We start from the raw sequence: 17,502 nt of genomic DNA on the forward strand, positions 1-17,502 counted from the left end.
AGCATCAAGGGGGGCAAGATGCTGTGGGACAAACAAGCAGATCTAAATGTCCCACAGTACTGAATCATCTAGGATGTGGAGACTCGGTGGAGCGCCACATACCTGATGCTTGAGAGGCTGGTGGAGCAACAGAGGACCATCCATGAGCTGGCCTTGCTTGAGGAGATTGGGATCAGCGGCCCCCTGACCAAAACTGAGTGGGATGCCATCTACCAGATCTTGCTAGTCCTCAAGCCCTTCCTCGAGGCCACTGAGACCCTCAGTGCTGCTGATGCCTTCCTCAGCCAGGTGGTCCCCATAGTGAAGGAGTTCCGCAGCCAAATGGAGAGCTTCCTGGGGGCCAATGTTCCTGGCTGGGGCAGGTTTCTTTCACCAGATGTGCAGGCACTGGTGAGGTGGCTGAAGGTGGGCCTTAGGAAAAGGCTTGAACCTTTGGGGTCCAACACAGTGCATATGCTGGCTGCCATCTGTGACCCAAGGGTGAAGGGCACCATATGTGGCAGCAAGACACTGAGTCACTGGAGGGAGGTACTTATTAAGAAAGTGACGGAGGTGGAACGGCAGAGACGGGGGAAAGTGGGACGGGGGATCCACTGCCTGAACCCAGCCTGCCATCCATGAGCCAGTCTTCCCCTCCACCACAGGTGTTGCCAATATGGGCTAAGGCCATGGCAAACATTAGGGGGTCCAGACCCACCAGACCCCAGGATCAGGCAGACAGCCCTCACACCGTGGGGTCTGCCTATCTTGCCGAGCCTGCGGAGCCCCTGGAATGCAACCCCCTTGGCTTACTGGGCAACCCGCAGCCCAGTGTGGCTGAATCTGGCCACAGTTGCCCGGGAATACCTCTCCTGTCCACTGACCAGTGTGCCAAGCGAGAGGGTGTTAAGCATAGCTGCAGATGTTGTGACACCCCACCGCACCTGCTTGGATCCTGGTTTGGTGGAGCAGCTGGTGTTCCTCAAGGTGAACCTCCTGCTGCTGGACTTCCCCAAGCTCCAGGTGCAGATGGAATAAATGCCACCCTCCTTGCTCCATCTGGATCACGAGTTTTGTCTGTCAGCAGCCTAAGGTGCAGTTTCCCCCAAACCCCTGCACCTATCACTGTGAAAGTTGGCAGGCTTTGTGGGCTTCTCAGGGGCTAGCAAGCCTGCAGTTTTGAGCTCCCTGTGGCTTTCTACACAGAAGTCACAGGAGGTTTTCTCTCAAGAATTTGGGGTGCTGTTTCTCTGACCCCCTGAACTTAACTTATTGAAAGTGGGCAGGCTTTGTGGGCTCCTCAGGAGATACCATTCCTGCAAGTTTCATCAAGATCAGACAAGAAATGCCGAAGTTATAGCCTGCTTCGACCTTCCCCATTATAGCCTATGGGGAAGTCGAAGCAGCTCAAATATTCGACTGAGCTTCGACCTCAGGTCGAAGCAGACCTGCTTCAACTCGAAGCGGATGACAAATTGAAGTGGGACCCGGTTTAATATTCGACATGGCTGTCGAATCGAATATTACCTGCTCTGCACAGCCCTGTTACACATGCCTCTCCAAATTAGGGTATGAGGTATTCAATGTTTAGTTTCAAGCCTATTTTTATATTTTTAAACATGGAATCTATTCTGTAGCTGACATTTTGCACACTGTGCATTTAACATAAGGGAGCCCTAAAGCTAATAAAAAGCCAAGTTCTCAGCAGCTCTATAGTTACAGCCGTTTTCACTGAGAAAATTAGAAATTTTTGGCTTCGTTATCTTTTTCAGTTTCAAATATTACACTTCAAAGACACCTTCAGACATATTCAATATACTTATAAGTGACCAAAGACACAGCTATTAAGCTCCAGTTAAGTTTCTTATTAGCTCAGCTATTATTTGAGTGGGCATCAAACTCATTGGCCCTGAATAAAAGTAAAACATTGATGTTTTTTCATTTTGACACAAGTGAAAAATAATATATTTATTTGATCATTTGTAAGACTTGAACACTGAGCTAATTTTAATCCTGATAAGAAAGTCTCTGGACTGTTAGGTGGAATGTTTTTTGTTAGAATGTAATTTCTTTCTGGAAGTTGGCTACACTTTTCTTTGTATTGTTAAATTACCTAGCACCAAAGGCCTATGGTCTCTTGACACTGCCACAACTTAACTTTATTTTACCCCCTAAACTTAATATAGGGTAGGGAGCGGGCATAAGTACTGGCCTGAGGGCTGGTCAGGAATTTATTTTCAGTGGAAGGTGGTTGGGATTTTTGTTTTTAAATTTTGTTAAGGAATGCAATTCTCCTTAAATAGAAGGGGGAATATTTGATACTAGGTATTATCCTGTTTTAAATTAAATTGTCAAAAATACCTTGTTAAAATGTATTTTTTTCTATTTTTCATTGAAATGACATTGTTTTGAAATTCAAATTAGTGTATTTTAAAATTTTGACACTGAAATGAAGACAGCAGAAGAGAGGGCTGCAGAGGGGAACACTGGAGAGGGGTTGGGCAGCAGGGCAGAGCTTCTTGCCTCCAATTTTGTGCCTCTCTGGACTGGATCCAACTACTTTGTGGTCCAGATCTGGCCTGCAGGCCATAGGTTGCTGACACTGGGGTTAAGAAACATTTGTCTAGGATGATTTAGAAAGGGATCATCCTACCTTAAGTGGGGGTGGGGGTTGGACTAAATGCCTTGATGTCAACTCCCTGCTTTTCTGTCTGATTCTGTGATTGACCCAAATCTTTTTTGAAGTTTGGTTATTATAACAATGATTTTTGAGCTATTGATGACTTATTTTAAATTCTGGTAGGAAAACATTTGGAAATCTTGAAAATTATTACAGGTTAGGAAGGCAGTCTACTAATCAAATCTAGCTAGTTTTCCTATCTAGCTGTTTTTGCCACTTAAAGGTGTATTCCAAGCCCTCATGCACCATCAGATAGCAAAAAGGAGATGGAATGGTAGTTGAGAATCTGGACCTCTTGATTTTAAAATCTATGTTGCTTGTTCATTTTTTCCTGTCTTGTGAGACAGCTATAGCTGTTTCACCTGGTATCCCTGCAGTTTTGTCTTGCAACATTTGAAATAGTTTGTTGTCATTTATAACCCTCTCTGGAACATTCAGTAATGTCCATTGGAAAGTGAATCAACTTGTGCTGCAGAAAGAAGTATTGAAAACTTCCTTTTTTGGACTCAATAGGCAAGTGGAAGTTTTCCATTCTTACTGAAAGTGCTCTATAGGAAACAGTCTTTTCTGTTCGAGGGTAGACTGTATGAATTCATTTCCATTGCTCTGGTTTCATTTTGTTAGGTCTTGTAGGCCTTAAATTCATACCAAATAAAGGAACAAGTATTTTTAACATAAAACATTCTAAAACAGATATGTGCTAGATCATGTGAAATGTAAGCCTCTTCTATCTGTCGAGTACATCATCTAGAAGATTCTGCTGAAACTAGTTTAGCCAGTGTACAAATACTTTGTCAGACATTCCCACTTCAGAACCTATGATCTAGGTAGAGAAGATGATGAGGAGAAAGAAATAGGCAAACAGAGGTGAAGTGTTATGCTGAAGCTCACTCCACAGAGCCAGGAAGAGTCGCCCAGTCACCTGACTGAGTTGTATTAGACAGGATATGTTGTCTCTCTTGCTCAGAATATTGTAGATAAGTGCCCTACTTGTTCAGGAATGTAGGCCAAGAACCAAATATACTCATCCAGAAAAAGGAAAAGAGAGCAACATTTGTGCACACTGGGAGAAGAGTGGGAGTTTATTGGTGAGTAGGCAAAATGAATAAAAATGAAGATTAATTTGAGAGTACACGATTAAATTTAGAATATTAAGTAAACCTTTAGTCTACCAGTGTATGGGAGACTGCAAAAAATAGATGTCTTTAGAGCAATAGAATAATGGATCACAGATTATAGCACTGGAAAAAGACATTTTGAAGTCAGAAACAAGAACTGCTGTATTGAAAGTTCCAAGGCACTCAGAAGTGCAGCATACAGAAGTAATACATATATTAAATTCATTTCTATTTCTGTTCCAGAAGAAAAAGTAAAGCATCTTGAATATCCACTAAACTCATTTAAGGAAGGTACAGGAAGATGTGGCTTATGAAGCTTTATCACTCTGCATGATTACTACACCTCTAACATCTGAATATTCTTATACTGGTTTAAAAAGCTTGGCAGACTCAGGTATAAAAAGATCCTAAAATAAAAATGGAGTTGATATACCTTGGAAATAGAGTTGGTCTAAAAACTAAAAATAAGTCCCTCTCAAATTTTTAGAACTTTCAAAAAAAGTTTTTTTTTAATATTTTAACGTTTTTAAAAAGTGCCAAGTCCTGAAATTATCACAGAACTTCTCTCTCATATCATAGTTTAGTCAAGTTTTAATTTTTGTTGTCTCCACCCCTTTCCCCCATTCTGTATATTTCCCTTCTCTCCCATTGTGCCTTTGTTTAGGGTTCCCTCCACCCCCCATTTTGCCATGGAGAAAGGATGAGAAGGGAGGAAAAAATGTTTAAGTTTTACTAATATATTGGATATTGGAGGAATGAGACGCAATTTAAAACCCTAAGACTTTTACAAACTTCTGGTAGACCTTGACCTAAGACTGACACATTTCATAACTGTACTAGTTCTTTGCTTTTGAAATCCAAGTTGTATTGTGGCAGAACTGCCAAAATAGTTATTGCTGGGCTAGCATGTGAAAGTAATAGGATAGTTGTGAAGCATCTATTTCAGTTTTTAAGATATTTTGGGTAAAATGAATGGGAGGACAACTATATACTATGCAAGTGATGAAAACTCCCTATTTTGTGCTGCAGTCATCATAATGCCATTACTAACTGAAAAAAACTAGTTCTGTGAGTGTGGAAACTGAGTTTTTTTGAAACAAGCCATAAAATGTCAACACAAAATTGAGGTGGATGTTCACTCTTTAAAGTGAACCTTGTATTACCCAGTACTTTTTTCTTGACATCTTAATTGGAAAAATAGATTGCTTTCGAAGTCATGAACTATTTGTTCTGCATAAAAGGGCTCATGTTCAGAGACGACCTAAACTGTACACCAGAAGGCTCATTTCTTCACCACTTCACCAAGAACAAAGTTAAGTTTCCATGAACAGAACTCATGTAATTTAGCTTTAAGTCTTCCGAAGCTCGATCATTATAATTCATTTTATATGTTACTATTTTTAAGTAATTTTATTGTTCCACACAATTAATAATTTGACAAGAATAATTTGTCTTTCATCTAAGGATTGCACTCCTTAGACATGTCAGTGCATTTTCACTCCTGGTGTTATATCAGCACATGGGAATTACTATTTATTTTTACTAATAAAAGAGACAATGCCTTCATTTTTTAAAGCAGCCTTTCTGTGGCCTGAGATAACTGTGACTTGATGTTCACAGGTTCTAATGAATGACAGTGAGGTAGGTGGATAGTCAGTTCTTCTGACATCAATTTTTGGTTAGCAGATTTTCAGTAAAACTCAGTACCCTCAATAGGGACCAGTTTATCAGAAGAGTTTCACTCACATTTAGGCATCTAAATACATAGCCACATTTCCAGAAGACCTCAGTACATTAATTTCAATGAGAGATTCCAGCTGCTGAGCACTTTTGGAAATATGAGCTTTATTTAGGTGCCTAAATGAGTTCTGGGCTTTTTTGAAAAGCTGGCCACACATACCTAAATTTAAACATCTACTGTTAGACAGTGTATTTAAAAAACTGGTTTCTGGTGGCTCATCTGAGGCCACATGAACTTAGATCAAAACTGAAAATAGAGATTTCCAGATCCGATATATGTTAACCATGATACTGTACTCAGCCTTTGAAAACAGCTAACATTTAGCAAAAGCCAAAAACATTCAGCAAAAGTTCTCAAATTTAGATTTTAAAATGGTTAGAGAGTCTGACACCCATCCAAGTCTCTAGGAGAAGTATATCTCATCCAAGGAGAGCTAACAAGAGCTTTCTACTCTGAATGTGGCCCTGAGACTGAAGACAACAACCAGAAAACAAATTTGACATAAGCAACAAATGCATCTCCTGAAGCTACAAAAATGTACATAAATAAGCTTGTAAAATAGGAGCCAGCACTGTAGAACATGTTACACCCTATACTAGTACCCTGGTTCACTGAGATAGTCAAGCATGTGAACAGTTAGATTAAAGTCATTAGCTCTGGCATTTTGCAGCAGTAAAAGTAGTGAAACTGCTCACATACTTTTAACCTTTTTACTCCCTTTGATTGTGTTTTCACATCTCCAACATCTTATTTTCTGGTATCTCTATTTTAGTATTTACATAATTTTCTTCTTGTTCAAGTACAGCAGTAACAGACTTCCTTTCAGTTATGGGGAATGATGGGACTTTGTTTCTCTTCAAAGCTAGGAACAGACATTCAAAAACCTGAGCCTAAATTGATTCAATCTTTGCAAGTTAGTCTAACCTGGCTAGGTAAATCACTTGGTAACTGCACAGACATCCCAGAAACATAGGCACATGCCTGCATTGGCTCAGGCTAGAAGCGGGGATGGGGGGTGGGGGAAAGGGATGTGTGTGCTAGAGCAGCCCTCCCTTCCGTTGTATAATGCTGAGCTGGGGGGGGGCGTGGCTAGGCCCCAGCAGGATGGCTTGATAAGGGAGGGGTTCCCTCTCTTTTGACCAGCCCAGCAGGGAATTGATAACACTGTTTATCACCTTATTAAGAAAACAACAGAGGGACATTACCAGCTACCTGTTGATTCTCCCTTTGTCCCATCTGCCATGGCATGGCCCTTAGCCAGCATATGGTCTGCTAGCTAATGCTGAGAGGTGTCTGTAAGGCAGAGGGGACAGGGAGGGGAGCAGGGATGCCTGCAGTCTGTGCTAAGATCCAGCCAGGGAGTCAAAGGGAGGGGCCAGCTCTACTGTGGAGCAGAGAGCCCCGCCCAGCCCAGAGAGCATGCCAGGATGCCAAGGGAGTCTTGTTTAACTTAAACCAGCAACGGGTTATTGAATAAACTGGTTTGACCCAAATAGTTAAGTCTGAAACTACATTCAACCAGGTTTATCTCAAACCATTTTCAGCCATTTTCAAACTGGTTTATGTGCACTGAACAGCTGTTCTGTTACAGGTTTAAACCAGTCTCTGATCACTTAAATTGGTTTATGTGTAATGTCTGTCTGTAGCCATAAAGACAAGTTTAGAGTGCCTTTCCTTTCCTTCTGTCCTATTTGAGACTTGTTTTCAACAGCACATACATGTGTTATTGCAGGCTGAAATTACTAAGTGACAATTCCCAGGCAACTAGGCTGTACCATTCTAAATTCAGCATTACCACATTTTACTGTAAATTGCTATTTTTTCTTTAAAAATGCCATGAAATCTAAAGAAAGAAGAAAATGTTCAAAACAAAGTGAAACAATCTTATTATGTGGTCACATGAAATGTCTGCAGCAGATCAAATATTGAAGACCGGCCTACAAAAAAAGGGAGCTCCACACATTAAATTCTGTTGAAAATGACAATGGAAAATGAACAAACTAAATAAGTAACAATGTTGAATCCCACAAATAAGTAGCATGTCCAGACTTCACACTGATTTTTCTCTCTGGAAGTTCCAGTTATCTTAATACCACTACAATTCTTTTCTAGCAATTCATTGCCAATATCACTTTTCAAAAAATTGCATTTGAATTCCTAGTTAAGAGAGTTCATTATTCTCACTTATATAATAATGTTCTCATCTTTCTCTAATCTTGTGCTCTAATAAAATGGAGCTACCAAAAAATCTGAGTGGAGCTGAATGGAGGGAGTGAATTTCAGTGAAGACTTCTCACTTTTTCTTTTTCTATGGTGTTTACAACTTTCAGACATTTCAGCATAGCGGCTGCCAATTTTGAACATTAATTACCATTTGTCTAAGTTCCACATAGCAATTGAAAAAAAAAATCTTCATAAATCAATCTATCATCCTTGTGTTTATAGTTGATCATCCCTGATTTCCTGGTCAGCCACAGAAGCATCCAGAATCAAATGGGGTGCCATCTATCTGGAGCTGAAAGCATGGCCTTCTTGTTTTGTGCTGTGTCACCCATTTAGTATAAGATCTCTTTAGTGACTGTATTTGATTTGTTGTTCTCTATAGCTATTCTTTAATGTTTGTAATATGGAAATGCCTAGAGGCCAACTGGATTGGGAGATGTGTGTGGGGATCTGTCTATATACAATTTATGAATTCTCATTAATTTTTATGAAACTGCTCTATCGCTGAACTGTAAGGCTGTGAGAAGCTTTGGTTACTGATTTGATTCAGTAGAGATTTGGGCCAATTCAGCAGCCGAATCTCCGAAGCCAAATCAAAGCAGGAGACCCTTTAATCTATCCAAATCAAATCAGAACCCTCCAAATTGATCCAGAAAGATTGATTCAGAGAAGCATTTCTGGTCCACTCTGGGTCGACCGTGGAGCATGCGTGCCCCTCCCCCCCGCCTCCTGACTCAGCAACTGATGCTTCCTGGGTCTGAGGGGGCAACTGGGGGCCCTCCATGGCCAATTGCTAAGCTGGGGGTTTGTGGGGGGGTTTGTGGGGGGTCATCTGCATGCTTGACAGCAGACTCAGAAGTGAACTGGAAGTACTTACGGTTCACTTCTGGGTCCACCACCGAGCTTGTGGGGGGTCCCCCATGCTCCTGTGAGATGCCCCATCTACCCCACCATCTCAGCATTTACAAAACATGCCTGGTACCTTGAGGTATGCAGAAAAAAATATTTAAAGCTGTGTCTCTGGCCAAATCACTGATGCTCCACTGAGCATCGAATGTTCAGATTTAGATTCAGCCAAATCGAATCAGGACAGTGATCTGTATTAATGAATCAAATTAAACTGTCTCCTGAATCTGAATCTGAATCAAATGCAGCCCTCTTTGCACACCCCTACTGAACTCCTCAATGTATAATGAATCAGCCAGTAGTGTAGTGACCCACCCTGTCTGAAAGAAGCTACAGAATAATCAAAATAAATTGTTAACCTTAATGAGTATGCTTTGGCTGAGCAAAAGAGCTAAGAAAGGTGCCTGGAAATCCAGTTGGCATAAAGTTATTGTTATGGGTGGGATATAGAATGTAGGGTAGGGGGGAGAGAAACAAAGGAACAAAGGCAATGAAGCAGGGATTCAGAAAGACAAAGGAAGCTTGGAGTAGATAGAAGAGCAGAGACGTGCCTTAATAGAAGACAGATTTTTTTTCATTGCAGGACAATTCAAGGAAGATGAAAGATGTCTGCAGAAGAAAGAGACTCTATGATTCAGATCTGCTACTGCTCGAGTGTAGATGTCTGCACCAAAAAACAAAAAAATTAAGGAAAGCTTGCAGCTTTTCCAGACTTAAGGAAACTTCAGATCACTTGGGTTCAGGGTGCTGGGACCTAACAGCTTCTTGTCCTACAGAAAACATTTGATAAAGGACTGCTCAAAAAAAAGCCTTATCCATTAAACTTTTAAAACTTGATTGAATTCTATTAGTCTCCTTTCCATTGAAACAGTGTTTCTGAGTTAATGCTCTTCTACCATATTTACCTGTATTAGTCAAGGTTGAATATCATATAGTATAACTGTAACATTGTTTAATTTCCTCAGACTTATTCTGGCTTTGATTTCTTTGCAAAACAGTTGTATTCTTTTTGATTTCCAGATCATGTTTCACATGAAATATACCAAGTTCAGGAGCTATTTTCATCATTAATTGTTTGATGCAGTTCACGCAGCCTCCTTTCTTTGTTAGTGTCCAATAAGTATGAAAAAGTATTGTCATTAGTTTTAATTGTGTCATTAATTTGTGTACAAGTACCAGTAAGTAAATGTTGCATATGTTTTATCTTGGTAACAATACTATTATTATTGACATCTTTTCTTCTGCGTGAGATGGTGGATATTGCAGCCTATGATGTAGATGGTTTGCAGTGTCTCCTGTGACTGAATAGTTTAATCCAAGATTTGCATTTTCTGTGGCAGTGGTTGCAAGTGTGTGTGTGTGATGGTTGGGTGAGTTCATGAGCTGCTTTCTTCCTATGGACTCTTTTCTCTTCAAGCTGTTGATGCCAATTCCTGTCATGGACTTTAATGCCCTGGTGAAGACAATGATGCCACTTGAACCTAAGTAGCTGAATTTTTGGACTACTTCTAGTTCTCATTAAGGATGAGTGATGGATATTGTGAAACTACCTGTCCAAGTATGACTATTTTCTTTATGCTGATAGTGAGAGCAAATGCCTGACAAGCTCTTGAAAGGCGACACATAAGTTCTTGTAGTAGGTCTTCATCGTGGTCTATAAGGGCAGTATCATCAGTGAATAGAAGCTCCCTTTCTAACTTTAGTCTTTGCCTTGAGTTGTGACAGGCTGAAGAGTTTCCCATCCAATCTTGTGTGAAGGTACACTTCACCTTCCATATCTTTAAACACATAGTTCAGGAGTACTGAGAAAAAGATTCCAAAGAGTGTAGAAGCAAAAGCACACCCTTGCTTCACTCTGCTTTTCATCTCAAAGCTGTCTAAAGTGAACCCATCAAGCTGAACAGTTGCTTTCATGTTATCATAGAAGGAATGTATAAGACTTAACAGGATTTGTGGGGATCCTATCTTTTTTAGGACTGCAAATAGGCTTGCTCTGCTGACGGTGTCAGATGCTTTGATTAGATCCAGGAAGGTGATGTACAATGGTCAGTTTTGCTTTCTGCACTTTTCTTGAAGTTGACACAGGGAAAATATCATGTGTATGGTTGATCTTCCAGCCCTGAATCCCAATGCCAGTGGTTGCAATGACTCACCAGTTGTTGTAGGTAGACCAAGAAGACCCTTGCAAAAGCTTTTCCTGCTGCACTTAGTAGCAAGATACCTCTGTAGTTGCTGCAGTCACCCTTATCTCTTGTATTTTTATACATAGTGATATTGTTTGCATAACACGTTTTGTGGTACCTCACTATCCAGCATTTGAGTAGCAGCTATTGAAGATATGGTAATAGGCTTTCTTTCCCACACTTGAGAATTTCTGCTAGGATGCCATCTTTTCCAGGAGCCTTGCCACTTGGTAATGAATCAATAGCCTTGCTTAGCTCTTCTACAGTGGGCTAGCACCATGTATAACTCTGGTATGACCTGTAGAGTTGGTATTTGGTCCAGTGATTCACTGATGAAGCTTCTTGCTTGTGAGTGTAGCTCTGAGTAATGTTCAACCAATGAGGCATCTGCTTACTTCTATCTGTAATGGCTTCACTGCTGCATGTTTTGAGCAGGGTATCCTTGTTTACAACAGGGCCTAGAGCTTTCTTCAGACCATTGTACAAGACTTTTATGTTTCCTGTGTATGAGGCTGTCTGTATCTCTTCACATTGGTTAGTCCAGTACTACTTTGCACAGTGTCTGGTTTTCTGTACCTTGTTTTTTATATGTCGAAGTTTCACTTTGGTGCTCACTGTTGGCTTCTTGTTGGCTTCACATAGTCTGTGGCCTTGATGTTGCTGACAGGTAATAGTTCTTCTGCCTTTTCTTGGAAGCAGTCCTTATTGGGTGTTCTCTTTTCTCCAAACGTAACTTTAGCTGTTTCATGGATTGCAGTTCTTAAACCTTCCTAAATTTCCTCTGCCTTCTTTGGTAGTGACTTCCCAAACATGCTGAGTTTGAAAACATTTACAAACTCGTGGCACTTCATCTGGTTCTTGGAGTTAGTGGTATTGATTTTGGGCTTGCTCCTAACTTTTGCTCTATGTAGTTTCTTGACTGTAATCTTCACCTTGCTAATGATCAGGGAGTGCCTGTTGTCACAATAGGTACTGTGCAATGTGCAGGTCTTCTGCACTGAAGGTAAGTCTTTCCTCCTAACAATAACAAGGTCTAGTTGCTGTCAGTGTCCTGATTGTGGATGTCACCATGAAACTTTGTGGTGATCTTTTTCAGCAAAATATGAATTGGTAATGTACAATTGGTTTTGGGGACAGAATTCAAGACGTCATTGGCTGTTTTCATTCATTTTGCCAATGACAATATGTCCTAGGCAATCTGGCCATGAGTTGTTGTGTCCGCCAACTTTTGCATTGAAATCTCTGAGGAGGAATAGTCATTCAGTTGATGGTATTCCTTTGATGACTTGGTGCAGTGTGTCGTAAAATTTGTCCTTCTCTTCAGGGCTGGAGTTGAGTGTTGGTGCATAAGTGCTGATGATGTTCACAAAACTGATGTGAGATGATGTGCTCTGACTTCCCAGTGGGTATTTTTATGAGCTTTACCAACTTGTTACTCACAGGAAAACCAATGCCACGCTGACAATTTTCTTCAATGCTTTTACCTTGCCACAAGAAGGTATATTTGGCCTCTTGGATAGAATCGTTATCTGCAAGTCTTATTTCCTGGAGCACTGTAATGTCAACATATTGTTTGTACAGCTCATGGTCAATCAAGACTGACTTCCGTATGCTGCTTCTGTACTGTAGGTTGTCACCATCTGTCAAGCCAGGATACATGGTCCTGACATTCCAGCTTCCAAGCCAGAAAGTTCTTGGTTTCTCATTTTTGCCAGGTGTGGGGTTTCCATCTGCTTTTCGGCTTTTGGCCTAGCCCCAGGTAGATTTAAATTAAAAATTGAAATTAATTTAGAGAGGGATATACAGAAATACTCAATGCTATTATTCTGTTTCCTTTCATATTTTACAGATAAAGTTAATGCATTAATCCTAGTCTGTTTCTGAGTTCATTTTACAGGTTAGTATTTTAGGTAAATAAGTAATGAATTAACCTGTTAAAGAATAGGCTCAAAAATATTATTATGATGTAAGCAGTAGGATTTTCTTAAATATGTGTTATAATAAGCAGAAAATCTAACTCCACTGAGATCAAAGTACAATGGGACAATGTGACTCAAGGTTTTCATTATATTAAGGGAACAGTGACACCTTATGTAAAAAATACAATATTTGGCTCAAAATTTACATGTGAATTCTTACAGAGTTCTAGCATTAGCTTTCAGAAATATCCAGCTCACATTATTTTGTTCTTATACTGTTCCTGAGTTAAAAAATAAGTGAAATACTTCTAAAAAATATTTCTTAAAAAGAAATTACTACAATTGAACCCCGCAGTCATATGTAAAATGATAATTATCAGAATCAGTGTTGTAAAGATTATTTTTATCTTTGAAAATAATAATGTTGGCCATTTAACTATTCACAGTATGTGAAATGTTTACAACTCATCATATGCTTTCAGCTTTCAACTCAGAGGATCAAGACAATGCTAATTATTTCTAATTCAAATGGATGACCCTGTTTTAATGTGGCTGTTTCTTTATCACTCCTTTCAACACTTCAATATTATGATGCTTGGTCTTAAATACTTTGCACATATTAAAAAAATTAATCTCACTTATTGAGGTCTTAATAGTTCTAGCAATATTGCTCATTTTAAATATAAGATTGAGACTTGACCTTTAATGTGTGTCTGTGGTAAATATCTTGAATTAATTAAGTAGTTCTTTAAATGACTGAACTTCCCTGGAGTATATTACCAAAAAATGCTTTGGAACAGACATAGGTTTTGTCATGCATATATTCATCCAATCCATACTGAAATTCATTACCATTTAAAATATGATCAGATGCAATGTTGGAGATCAGGCAAGCCAATTAGTGGGATACCTCTACTTTTTTTTTTTTTGTGCTAAGCTTCTACCTGTTATGGCACTTACTTTAATCAAATATTGAAGAAGAAGCTCTTATGCCTTTTCAGTGGAATCAACAGGATCCTTATCACATCTCTTCTGTTTGTAGTCTCTGACTAATAAAACAGTGGTTCATCAATGCCGAACGTATTATTGCTTTGTGCTCAGCAAAGATTGTACCTCCTCAATGATTTCTACAAGTATACCTAATTTGTATACCTGTTGGTACTTTCTTCTGCATGCCTTGGCTTTCCTACTTTTATTATTGTAAATTATTTACATCACAAATGCTATATCATGATACTTGGATTTGTAAAGAGTGGCATGCGCACTAAGGATCTAAACTTAGTGGATGGAGATGCAGCCATGTGCGGCTTGTGGCACCACAAACCTCTGCAGTGTCTCAAACCATATGCCCAGCATGTTAAAATGTGCCTCACACTGCAAATTTCCAGTTCAGGGGCAAAATTTTCCCTGGGAAAACTCGGCAGCGAAAAAAATGCCACAAAACAAAGTGGCACAGTACATGCCACAGGAGCATGTGCCAGCAGACACAGAAGCTCCTAGGAGACACTTTGGCTGCCAGCCAGAGTGTCTCCCCTTCTCTAGTTTGGCTTTGGGTCCTCCAGCATGCTGGGAGCTGGGAGGAGTGGGGAAATGGTAGTTTTCCAAAGTGGGTCATTTTGCCCCACTCCAAAGCCCACAAGCAGGGGTGTGCACAGCAGCAAAAAGTAGCCGCACAAATTTGAGCAACTACTTTTTTTGCCACTGCAAGTGCATGTCCCTGCATGTGGGGATACACCCAATGGGTGCATTTACACGTTCATTAACATGCTGTAATTTTGGAGCATTACAGGTACTAAACTTAATGTGCTATAAACAGTGCTACTGCCCATTAGCACAGAGGAACAACTTTTGTGATGCTAATGTTTAGTAGATTAAATCTACTGAGTATTAGCACATTAGTACAATTTTTGCCAGCCATATTAATGCACAGTAGAATTTGTCTACTGCGACGTTAATGCTTCATGAGGACTCACCCAATATGCTTTAAGATACCTCTGTACTTATTTATCTGTGTCTCTCATTTAGTGTTGTTGTATTACATTGGACCCTTGTCAGGCTGACAGATATGGGAAAGGCGTTAAGAATGAACTAGCATGGAAAATTGCTTCATTCTCTTACCCTAAAATATGGCCTCAGTGAGATTGTTTGTGAAGTGCTGTGAAAGAGCTGGCATTGTGGTAGCAATGGCTATATTTTGTGTTATCTGGCTTTAGCTTTTCTCTTGTATAGGAATTGGTAAATGAGCCATAGAGAATGGGGAAGAAGTCAAATCAAGTGAAATAATCTCAATGACTGCTGTGAACTGCTAATAGGGATATAAACAAGAAACTGTATGAGTTCTCATATGAAGGTGTAAATATCTTATGTCTACATGCTGGCTATAATTTGAGCCCCATAATGTTTTAAGATGAAATAAGTCCCTGTTGGTTTGCTTTGTCAAGAAACAGAGCCCACTTCATTTCTTAATCTTACTTCTGTTTTTTTAAACCAAAAAAATGCTTAGGCATACACATTTTATGTTATGCACAGGAATTTTAGCCACCCTTCAAAGTTTATTATATTTTTAGATATAAACAAAGCTCCTGATTAAGAGGCCTGAAGTATTTTCATTGCCATGGAGATGGGAAGAGTAGAGGAGGACTAAACTGAAGTCTATCAAAGAATATCTGTGGCTTTTCCAGCTCTCCAACTGTTCCCCATCCCCTCCCTCTACCTCCCCCAGTGAAGTCACTGCAATTGTATCAGGTTCTATTGTTTATAATGAAAATAGTGAAAATAGACCCTTGATCTTTGCATTCCAAAGTTGTCAGTTTAACTTCCTGAGGTTATTTCTTAGTCCTCACAAATATTTTTCTAGGAGATTTTTGAGTACTACAGTATTGCTCCATACTCTGAGGAGACCATGGAGGGGAACTCATAAAACCTTAATTTTGTTAAAAAAAAAATTAACAAGTTGAAGTTTAATATGTAACCAAGTATGTTTGTTAATGATTGTCATTGTTTTGGTTTGCCTTCGGTATCTGTATATGTACAGTAAGGGTTTATGAGATGCAAAAACTAGATTAATGACATAAAACTGATTTACGCTAAGCTATAGAATCTTAAGCAAGGAATGAAGTAAGATAATAATTGGCAAACAGAATGCATTTTTCATGCCCTGGCTGAAAATTTTGCATTTTTCCTTTGGCACATGATCATATCCTGTGGTTAGTGGTTTTAAACATGATATCATTTTTTCACAATTTTTCCAGTGTCCTAAACATAGGTTTGCCTCCTACAGTCACCTGCCAAGAGTCAGTTTACTACCTCTTTCTCTGATTTCAATAACTGGATTTGAGGGAAGTAATGAAAAATGAGACTGAATTTTAATTGATCCAGGAGGCCATCCATAATAGCCCATCAGTATATTTATTAGCCATATGCAGTAATTCTCCTGCATTGCTTGAGCTTTTAAATGAAGGCTTTATTCAGATACCCTCCAGCTACAGGTTTAAAAGCTAGATACAGTGTTTGAAGAATATTTGTGTGCCTTTAACTGAAAAGGCTGTGTAAGCAATTGATTTCCCAATTCAATGGTTGAGCAACAGGAAAAACCAAAAAGCAGGGGAAAAAAACCTTTCATTTTCAAACTGTTTTGTTGTTGTTGCTGGTTTTTGCCCAGGAAGCAATACTTGAGGGGATGGGAGGAAATATAGTAAGGTCAAATTTAAATTGTGGTCAACCTGAAACTATGTTTTCATCGGGGGGGGGGGGGGGGGAGATGATTTTTACATTTTATAAGTAAATGTAGCTGACTTTAAAAGAATATTTTTACAAAGTCAATACTATTTTTCCCAACATATTTGCAAAATGTTTTGTTTGACCTCAGCAGATACACTATTTCTGTTTTCTCCCACCCACCAAAATCACTGTCCTATTAAAGAGTTCTTACCATACAGATCTATGAAGAAAAGAAATAAAGTTTTATGTTTAGACTGTCGGACCTTCGATCAGGTTCCAACTTTTTGTTCTGTGAGGATGAATCGTAGTATAAGAGGTGCTATTTTATGACTGGTATCCATAAGCACAATCAAAATACAAATAAATAAATAAATAGTAGTATCATGAAATGTCACAATTTCAGGGAATATCATTCTGAGCATCATTGTGATGGATGCTGACTGTCTTTCATGCCTGTTAGCTCCTGTCTGCTGTCATTTGGAGTTAAAGGGCATTCAGTTTTTTAAGGATTTTTTAGGATCAAATCCTAGAACTGAAAGGTTCTTAAAGATGGGCTTAATCTGAAAAAGACAATCTACAGCTAAAGTGCTTTAATATGGATACCAGCAATGAAAACAGAAAGGAATTATATCAGTTGCAAATTATCTTACCTTCAAACCTTTTCTTTGTAGACACACTTTGCAAATAAGGCTTATCACCAGAACAATTGTTTCTGTCCATTTCAAACTGTTATCATAGAACATTATCAATCATTTGGCATTAACTTGGTACCAATATATTAATGTAACAGCTTAGACATGTAGGATAATATCAAAGGAAATATATTTAATTGGCACTAATGGGTATGTACAGCCAGTATATTTAGATTGACCTAGGGTTAGGTTGATCTAAATGCTGGTGGTGCACCAAGCCATATTGGACGATATGATCCAGTTCCAATTTGCAGCCAGGCAGCATGGACAGTGGTGTTTGATTGGTAAGTCTGTTGTGTGGGAAGGGGGGAGGGGGAAGGGAAGGGGCATGGGATGGGGCA

General features: G+C 39.4%; 1 long non-coding RNA gene across 1 annotated transcript in view; it reads left to right on the plus strand.

Annotated features, from left to right (window-relative positions):
- Positions 1 to 6,387, plus strand: part of LOC109301123 — an 89,316-nt gene extending 82,929 nt beyond the window's left edge. The window contains exons 3-4 of the long non-coding RNA XR_002098437.1: positions 4,021 to 4,068; positions 6,324 to 6,387. This is a non-coding gene — a long non-coding RNA (uncharacterized LOC109301123). The remainder of the gene's footprint in view (positions 1 to 4,020; positions 4,069 to 6,323) is intronic.
- The last annotated feature ends 11,115 nt before the right edge of the window (positions 6,388 to 17,502 follow it).

The sequence above is a fragment of the Gavialis gangeticus genome, unplaced genomic scaffold (assembly GCF_001723915.1).
Source record: "Gavialis gangeticus isolate Ggan-Ray unplaced genomic scaffold, GavGan_comp1, whole genome shotgun sequence".
Lineage (NCBI taxonomy): Eukaryota > Metazoa > Chordata > Crocodylia > Gavialidae > Gavialis > Gavialis gangeticus.